Source organism: Rhinopithecus bieti, unplaced genomic scaffold (genome assembly GCF_001698545.2).
Source record: "Rhinopithecus bieti isolate Rb0 unplaced genomic scaffold, ASM169854v2 scaffold_11252, whole genome shotgun sequence".
In the NCBI taxonomy this organism is placed as follows: Eukaryota; Metazoa; Chordata; class Mammalia; order Primates; family Cercopithecidae; genus Rhinopithecus; species Rhinopithecus bieti.
In genome coordinates, this window is record NW_016806895.1 from 427,376 (window position 1) to 436,233 (window position 8,858).

Consider the following 8,858-nt stretch of genomic DNA (forward strand, 5'->3'; position numbering starts at 1 on the left):
ACATGAGGAATCTCTTCAGGAGGACTCGGATTTTCTTCAGGAGCCGTCATCCAGAGACAGAAGAGCCAAGGGATGTAGAAACCCAGAGAAGCCTCGCGTCCCCACACAGCCCGCGGGCCAAACCCCGAAGCAGCGCCACAGGGACAGCCAGCTCCTAGCAGTCCGGGTTTTAGACTTAGAGGCGCGCGGCTGCGCGCACCCGGCGGGAGCTGCGGAGAGAACCAATGACCGGGCCCTCTCTCCGCGCCGGCTCGGGATTGGGCGAGCCGCGCCAGCCTCTCACGGGCGGGGAGGGACTGGGATCCGCGCGCCCGCTGCGCCAGAGTCCCGGGGGCGCGTGCGCGGTCTCGCGGTGGCCGCAGGGGCCGGTCTCGCGCGGTCTAGAAGTGGAGTTGCTGGCGGCTGCGGCGGCGACGGCGGCGACGGAGGAGGTTGGCGGTGGGGCGGGGGCGGGGACTAAGGATTCTGAGGTGGGGGGAGTCGGGAGTTTCTGGATTCTTTATCCGGTATTTTAAGGGCCGCCGGAGAGCTGTCGCTTCTGCAGTGCTTAGGAGCGGCCGGGGCTGGAGGCTCCGCGGAGCCGAGGCGCGGAGGTAAGAGGTGGATCGGCGGCGGCTGGGCTGTGGAGATCTTAATCAACAGGTCCCCGGGAGCGCGGCGGGGGAGGGGCGGCCGGGCTCCCCTTCCCCCACACGCCGCTTAAACTCCGGCCAGCGGGAGACCCCGGGCCGCCAGGCGGGCTTCCTCAGGCGCGGCAGCTTCGGCCGTGGAGGGTGTGAGCCCAACCTTTGTCCCTCGGAGCAGCGCTGCCTGCGCGGTGCCCGCTCCTTCTCCTTGGCTGGGCATGCACCTTGGCGCGGGCCACAGCCAGCCGGGCCCGAGGTGCAGGGGGCGCGGCGGGGAGTCGTCTGCCCCCTGCGCTCCCGCCCCGAGGTCGCGACGCGCGGGACTCCCCCCGGCCGGGTCTGGGAATCCGGCGAGGGAACGCTTTCCTTTAGAAGTCAGAATGTAGTCAGCGTTCCTCTGCCTGACTCAGCTGCTGGTATTCTGCTGCCCATTGCGTTCTTAAACAGGCAAACAGTTCCTGCTTCCTTGTGACCAGTTTTAAAGAAAAGCCTAATTTTGTTGATGGTTTCTGATAATTTAAGGTTGCACGTTGAACTTTGAAGCCTGTACATTGTTGTGTTCTACGTTTAATGAAGGTTGCTTTAAACGATCTTTGTAGTAAATTATGTAACTTTCCAATGATCATAACTCACCTTCTGTTGATTGACGTTCAGTAATGTGTACGGAATGTAGGTTTCGGTCGAAAGGTTTTTCTTGGCAGTTTATGCTAAAATTAAAATCTGATTGGGAAGTTTTTAGATGTAGTATGGAGTGTTTGTTTTGTCTCCAAACTTGCTTAGAATAGTAAAATTTAGATTCGGAAAGTCAGTGGAACAAAAATTTTGAAATGTTGATTTGACTGACAGTGAAAGGTGTTAATATTTCCGATTTTTTAAAAAAGCAATATCATGTTTTAATGATAGTTTACTAATTATGCTTTTGGATTTTACCAGAAGTTAATAACCTGTTAAATTCTGCAGTAGGAACAAATGACGTGTTGGTTATTGGTGTCTTTAAAGTATTGGTGGTAATGAAACTTATTAAATAAGCTTCCTTGAATTAAGAACTACCGATTTTTTTTTACTAGATCCCTGTGGACATAGCGTATTGTGGATAGGTTTTATAGGCTTTCTATTTGTAGTAGGATGAGCTATTAAATTATAATGTAAGAGATTTATAGATAAAACAGGCAAAAGTAGGAAAAGCAATTCATTATTTAATCTTTAAAAATCGAGTAAATTTTACCATGTACCTGAATTACTTTTGGCTAGACGGACTTGAACGTGACAAGTTAAGGTGGATTGATTAACATTAACTTATTTTAGAATGTTAAAATGGGAGAAAATATGTAAGTTCTTCCTGAGGGTGACCCAAGTCAGTGCAGTGGATTTAGCTTTTACATGATCTTGAATTATGATTTCGATTAAAAATCTCATCACAGGGGTACATGGTTTCAGGATCTCCTGAGGGCTGTCATGGAAAAAATTTAAAAAATAAAATTTTATCACACATTCCAAGAAACTTGATCAATTTAATAGGTTATACTGAGATGCCCTGTTTCTCTGATATTTTCTGATTTCAGAGTGTCTAGAAAAAATAGTATCTTGACATGTGTGCTTTACAATATAATTTTCTTTTCTTTTCTTTCTTTTTTTTTTTTTTTTTTTTTTTTGTGAGACAGAGTCTCGGTGTTGCCCAGGCTGGAGTGCAGTGGTGCGATCTTGGTTCACTGCAGTCTCCACCTCCCGGGTTCAAGTGATTCTCCTGCCTCAGCCTTCCAACTAGCTGGGACTACAGGCGCCTGCCACCACACCCGGCTAATTTTTGTATTTTAGTAGCGACGGGGTTTCACCTGTTGGCCAGGCTGGCCTCGAACTTCTGACCTCAGGTGATCCACCCGCCTCGGCCTCCCGAAGTGCTGGTATTACAGGTGTGGGCCACCACCAGAATATATATATACACACACACACACATATACACACACACACACACATATATATATATATCTCACTCTGCCACCCAGGCTATAGTGCAGTGGCGCGATCCCGACTCACTGGAAGCTCCGCCTCCGGGGTTCAGGCCTTTCTCCTACCTCAGCTTCCCGAGTAGCTGGGACTACAGGCCCACGCCATTACGCCCGCCTAATTTTTTGGTTTTTGTTTTGTTTTGTTTTGTTTTGTTTTAAGTAGAGACGGGGTTTCACCGTGTTAGCCAGGATGATCTCGATTTCCTGACCTCATGATCCGCCCGCCTCTGCCTCCCAAAGTGCTGGGATTACAGGCGTGAACCTCCACGCCCGGCCTTTATAATTTTTGGTCATATACTTACTGAATCATAGAATCGTTGAGTTGGAAGTAATCTTAACCTCTTCATTTTCCACGAAAAAGACAGTGAGGCTTGAAGGAGTTAAGTAATCCGTAGTCTGACTGCTAGTTAGTGGCAGACTTGGAACTACATGAATGCTAAAATGCTTGTCTCCATATTCTAAGTTCAGTGCTCTTCTCAGGATGTCTTATTGTTAAACCAGTAAGTTGCCTTCTCCAAATCACTTAACAGGCAGGGTTGATTCTTTCCATCATGCGTTTTTTCCCTTTTCTTTTTTAGTAACCACTAACTGCAATTCATTTCCTTACTGAAGAGTTTTCAGTTTTCTAATATTTAAAACAATGTTTAATGAATATCTTTGTGCATGTCTCCTTGAGCGCATGTATGGAGGCTTTCCTAGAATGTATGTATACCTACCTATAAGTGGAATTGCTGATAATAGATTGATATGTGTTTTCAACATTACTAGCTACAGCCAAATTATCCTTTTTAATGCTGTAGCCATTTACATTCCTGCAAACAGTATGAGTGACAGTGGCTTCATGTCCTTGCCCACAATTGGCATTGTAAGATTTAAAAATTTTTGCTAATCTGATGGATGAGAAATGATATAATTGCTTCCTTTCTTTAAAAAATATTTAATTTACATGAAATGAAATTAACTCTTTTCATTGTGCAATTCCAACTAAGAGAGCTGTGCAACTAGCACAATCAAGGTAAAGAACAGTTCCATCACCTATCCATTCACCAGTTGAAGGACATTTGAGTTGTTTTCAGGTTTTTGTGACTGAGTGAGGTTGCTGTAAATCTTTGCAAATAGGTTTTTGTGTAAACCTAAGTTTTGTTTCTCTTAAGTAAATGGAATGTGGTAGGTATAGCCTACTTTTATCTTAAAATGAAAAGAAAAGACCTATCTGTGGTAGACAGAATAAAGGTTTTCAAAGATATTCTAGTCCCTGGAACCTGTGAATGTGTTTGCTTACGTGGCAAAGGCAAATTAAGGTTGCTAATTAGATGACTTTAGGGAGATTATTGTGGATTATTCAGGTGGTCCCAATGTATCACAGAATCTTTAAAAAAAGGAAAGAGAGAGGCAGAAGAGTAGAGTCAGAAAAAAAGATGTAACAATGGTCAGAGAAGTGCAAAGTTGCTGGCTTTGAAGATGGAGGAGAGCAGGCCACAAATAAGGAATATGAGTGGTCTCTAGAATCTTGAAGAGGCTAGGAAATGGATTACTCTTTAGAGCCTCCAGAAAAGAAAGCAGCCCTGCCAGTAATTTTAGCCAAGGGAGACATATGTCAGACTTCTAACGTGTAGGACTGTAAAATAATTTCTGTTGTTTTAAGCCACTAAATTTGTGGCAATTTGTTACATTGGCGTAGGAAACTAATACACTGTCAAGCTGTGCTTGAAGTGGCTGAACCACTTTGCATTTCCACCAGCAATATATGAGAGGTCCAGTTGCTTTACATTCCTGTCAGCTCTTGGTATGGTCAGTCTTTAGGTTTAGCCATTTTAATAGTATCTCGTTGGGATTTTTCTTTGCATTTCCCCCATGACTGAGGATGTTGAGCATCTTTTCATGTACTTATTTGCCATCTGTTTATCTTTGATAAAGTGTCTGAAGCTTTTGCCCATTTTTAAATTGGATTGTTATAGCTGAATTTATTATTATCTTATTCTTTTTTCCTTTTGTTTTTTTTTTTTTAGGGATGGAGTCTCACTGTGTTTCCCAGGCTGGTCTCAGGACTCCTGGGCTCAAGTGATTCTCCTGCCTCAGCCTCCCAAAGTGTTGGGATTACAGGCATGAACCACTGCCCCCAAAGTTCTTTATAGTCCCTTATCTTTTGTCAGATAGGTGATTTACGAAGGTTTTCTTCCACTCTGGCTTGCCTTTTCATCCTCATAACTTTTATACTTCATTACTTTTGAAGTACAGAAGTTTTCAATTTTGAGAAAGTCCAAATTACTAATTTTTAAAATTTGAATATTGTATCTAAGAACTCTTTGCTCAGTCTAAGGTCAGAGAGGTCTTTCTCCTATTTTTTTCCCCAAGTTTTATATTGTAATTTTATTTTTAGATCTATGTTCCATTTTGAGTTTATTTTCATATAAAATGAGAGAAGTACAGGTTGAGTTTCATTTATTTGTCCAGTTGTTCCATGACCATTTGTTGAAAACATGATCTTTTTCCCATTGAATTCCCCTTGTCTCTTTGTCAAAAACTATTTGACTACATTTGTTGGGATTTGTTTATGGACTGTTCAGTTGATCTATTTTGTCTATCCTTTTTATTTTTTATTTAGAGACAGGGTCTCTCTCTGTTGCTCAGGCTGGAGTGCAGTGATATCTGCTCACTGCAGCATTGGCCTCCCAGGTTCAAGCAATCCTCCCAATTAGCTGGGACCACAGGCATGCTACCACACTTGGCTAAGTTTTAAAATTATTTGTAGAGATGAGGTCTTGGCTATGTTGCCCAGGCTGTATTATTTTAAAAATTTTTGAGACAGGGTCTCACTCTGTCGTCCAGGCTGGAATACAGTGGTGTGAATATGGCTCACTGCAGCCTCAACCTCCTGGACTCAAGCCATCCTCCCCTTTCCCCAGTGACTGGTACTATAGGTGTATGCCACCATGCCAGGCCAATTTTTAAAAATTTTTTGTAGAGACAAGATCTCCCTATGTTGCCCAAGCTGGTCTTGAGCATCTGAGCACAAGGGATCCTCCCACCTCAACCTCCAAAAGTGCTAGGATTACAGGGGTTAGCCACCGCGCCTGGCCTACTATAGCCTTTTTTTTTTTTTTTTTTTTGAGATGGAGTCTCGCTCTATCACCAGGCTGGAGTCCAGTGGCACGATCTCGGCTCACTGCAACGTCCGCCTCCTGGGTTCAAGCAATTCTCCTACCACCCACCTCAGCCTCCCAAGTAGCTGGGATTACAAGCACGCACTACCACGCCCAGCTAATTTTTGTATTTTTAGTAGAGGCGGGGTTTCACCATGTTGGCCAGGATGGTCTTGATCTCCTAACCTTGTGATCCACCTGCCCCGGCTTCCCAAAGTGCTGGGATTACAGGCATGAGCCACTGCCCCTGTCCTACTATAGCTTTAAAATAAGTCTTCACATTAGGTAATGTGACTCTTCCAACTGTATTTTTCAAAATTGTTATGGCTATTTTTAGTTCCTTTGCCTTTCTGTATAATATTTAGAATCATCTTCTTGCTAATGTATTTGTTCTGTTGGGATTTTGATGGAGATTGTGTTTAATTTAGAGATCAACCTGAATATAATTGACATCTTAATAATTTGAGTCTTCTAATCTATGAACATGCTGTTTCTCTCCATTTATGTGAGTATTGTAGTTTTCAATGTGCAGATCTTTCAAATACTTTATTAAGTCTATACCTAATTATTTTAATTTTTTGGTCCTGTTGTAAATGGTAATTTTAAAAAATCAGATTCCAATTGATCACTGATAGTATATAGAAATTAATTTTTGTATATTGACTTTGTATCCTGACTTTTTGCTAAACTCCCTTGTTAGTTCTAGAAGCTTTTTTATTTTAATAATTTTTTTTAGAATTTTCTAAGTAGACAGTCGTGTTCAAAACTTTTCTTTTCTTCTAGTCTGTATGCCTTTTATTTCTTTTCCTTAACTTACTGTATTGGCTTGGCTAGGACTTCCACTGAGATGTCGAGTAGGAGAGGTGAGAAGTAGCATCTTTATCTTGTTCACTTTTTTTTTTTTTTTTTTTTTAAATAGGGTCTCACTCTATCCCCAGGCTAAAGTGTAGTGGCGCAACACGGCTCACGGCAGCCTCAACTTTCTGGGCTCAGTTGATTCTCCCATCCCAGCCTCTTGAGTAGCTGGGACCCCCAGCAAGTGCCACCATGTCCAGCTAATTTTTTGTGTATTTAGTAGAGACAGGGCTTCGCCACGTTGCCCAGGCTGGTCTGGAACTCCTGGGCGGAAGCAATCCGCCCACCTCAGCCTCCCAAAGTGCTGGGATTACAGGCATGAGTCACAGTGCCTGGCCTCTCACTCACTTGGCCGAGGCGGGCGGATCAGGAGGTCAGGAGATCGAGACCATCCTGGCTAAAACCGTGGAAACCACACTCTACCAAAAAAAAAAAAAATACAAAAAATTAGCCGGGCGTGGTGGCGGGCGCCTGTAGTCCCAGCTACTGGGGAGGCTGAGGCAGGAGAATGGCGTGAACCCGGGAGGCGGAGCTTGTAGTGAGCCGAGATGGCGCCACTGCACTTCAGCCTGGGTGACATAGCGAGACTCCATCTCAAAAAAAAAAGAAAAGAAAAGTATTCAGTCTTTCACCTTTAAAACACGATATTAGCTGTAGGTCATTTTGTGCATTGTCTTAAGGAGATTAAGGAAGTTTTCTTCTGTTCCTAGGTTACTGAGGGTTTGTTTTTTAAATCATGAATGGATGTTGAATTTTATCATCTGCCTTTTCTGCATATATCGAGATGATTGTGTGAACTTTTTTTCTTTAATCTGTTAATATGGTGAGTTACGCTGATTTTTCAAATGTTGAACCATGTTTGCATATTTATGGGACTAATTCGGGTTATTTTAAAGAAAATAATTTTGGACTTTTAAAACTAATATACATTAACATTTATTCTTAAAAATGAAGAAGGAACAATGTCACATGCCTATAGCCCCATCCAATTGGGAGGCTGAGGTGGGAGGACAGTTTGAGTCCAGCCTGAGCAACATAACAAGATCTCTTTTTTAAAAAAAAAAAAAAAAAAAAAAACCAAATATAAGATTTTGTGAACTAAAATAATGAAGTCGGTAGAGTCAAGGTATTCATTAACAGTTACCTACATTTTACATTTTAGTAGGTCTTAAATTTTCTTGATTTATTCTAGAGTTTGTATATTGGAGGACTCTTATTTAAAATTACTAAATGAGAGCTGGGTGTGGTGGTTCATACTGTAGTCCCAGCTACTCAGGAGGCTGAAATGAGAGAATTACTTGAGCCCAGGTGGCTGCAGTGCTCTCTGATCACACCTTTGAACAGCCCAGGCAACACAGTGAGACCTGGTCTCTAAAAAAAGTTTTTTGAAAATTACTAATAAAGAAAATGTTATTTGTGTCACTGTAACCAAACATTCCTCTTCTGGGTAGTTTAGATAAGTTGTTTAAATGGACTTGGAGAAGCTAGGCATGGTGGTTTGCGCCTCTCATCTCAGCTACTCAGGAGGCTGAGGGGAGGATTGCATGAGCTCAGTTCAAGACCAGCCTGGGTGACAGAGCTAGACGAGTGAATGAATGAATGAATGAATAAATGGATTTGGATAGTGAATTGTATTTTGAATGAAGATAAAATGATATGATATGGAGGTTTTTGCTTAAAATGAAAACCATGAAGTTAAAAAAAAAAAAGAGTCGGCCGGGCACAGTGGCTCACGCCTGTAATCCCAGCACTTTGGGAGGCCGAGGCAGGCGGATCACGAAATCAGGAGATCGAGATCATCCTGGCTAACATGGTGAAACCCCGTCTCTACTAAAAATACAAAAAACTAGCCGGGCGTGGTGCCGGGCGCCTGTAGTCCCAGCTACTCAGGAGGCTGAATGGCGTAAACCCGGGAGGCGGAGCTTGCAGTGAGCTGAGATCGCGCCCCTGCACTCCAGCCTGGGCGACAGAGCGAGACTCTGTCTCAGAAAAAAAAAAAACCAACAAAAAACAAAAAACAAAAAACAGGCTGGGCGCTGTGGCTCACGCCTGTAATCTCAGCACTTTGGGAATCCGAGGTGGGCGGATCACGAGGTCAGGAGATCGAGACCATCCTGGCTAACACGGTGAAACCCTGTCTCTACTAAAAATACAAAAAAATTAGCCAGGCGTGGTGGCGGGCACCAGTAGTCCCAGCTGCTCTGGAGGCTGAGGCAAGAGAATGGCAT

At 43.3% G+C, this 8,858-nt stretch overlaps 1 protein-coding gene across 1 annotated transcript in view; it reads left to right on the forward strand.

The window, feature by feature from the left end:
- Window positions 1-449: 449 nt before the first annotated feature.
- Window positions 450-8,858, forward strand: part of PALS1 (protein associated with LIN7 1, MAGUK p55 family member) — a 99,664-nt gene continuing 91,255 nt past the window's right edge. The window contains 1 exon segment of the mRNA XM_017878584.1: window positions 450-593. The gene's annotated coding sequence lies outside the window, so the exon portion shown is untranslated.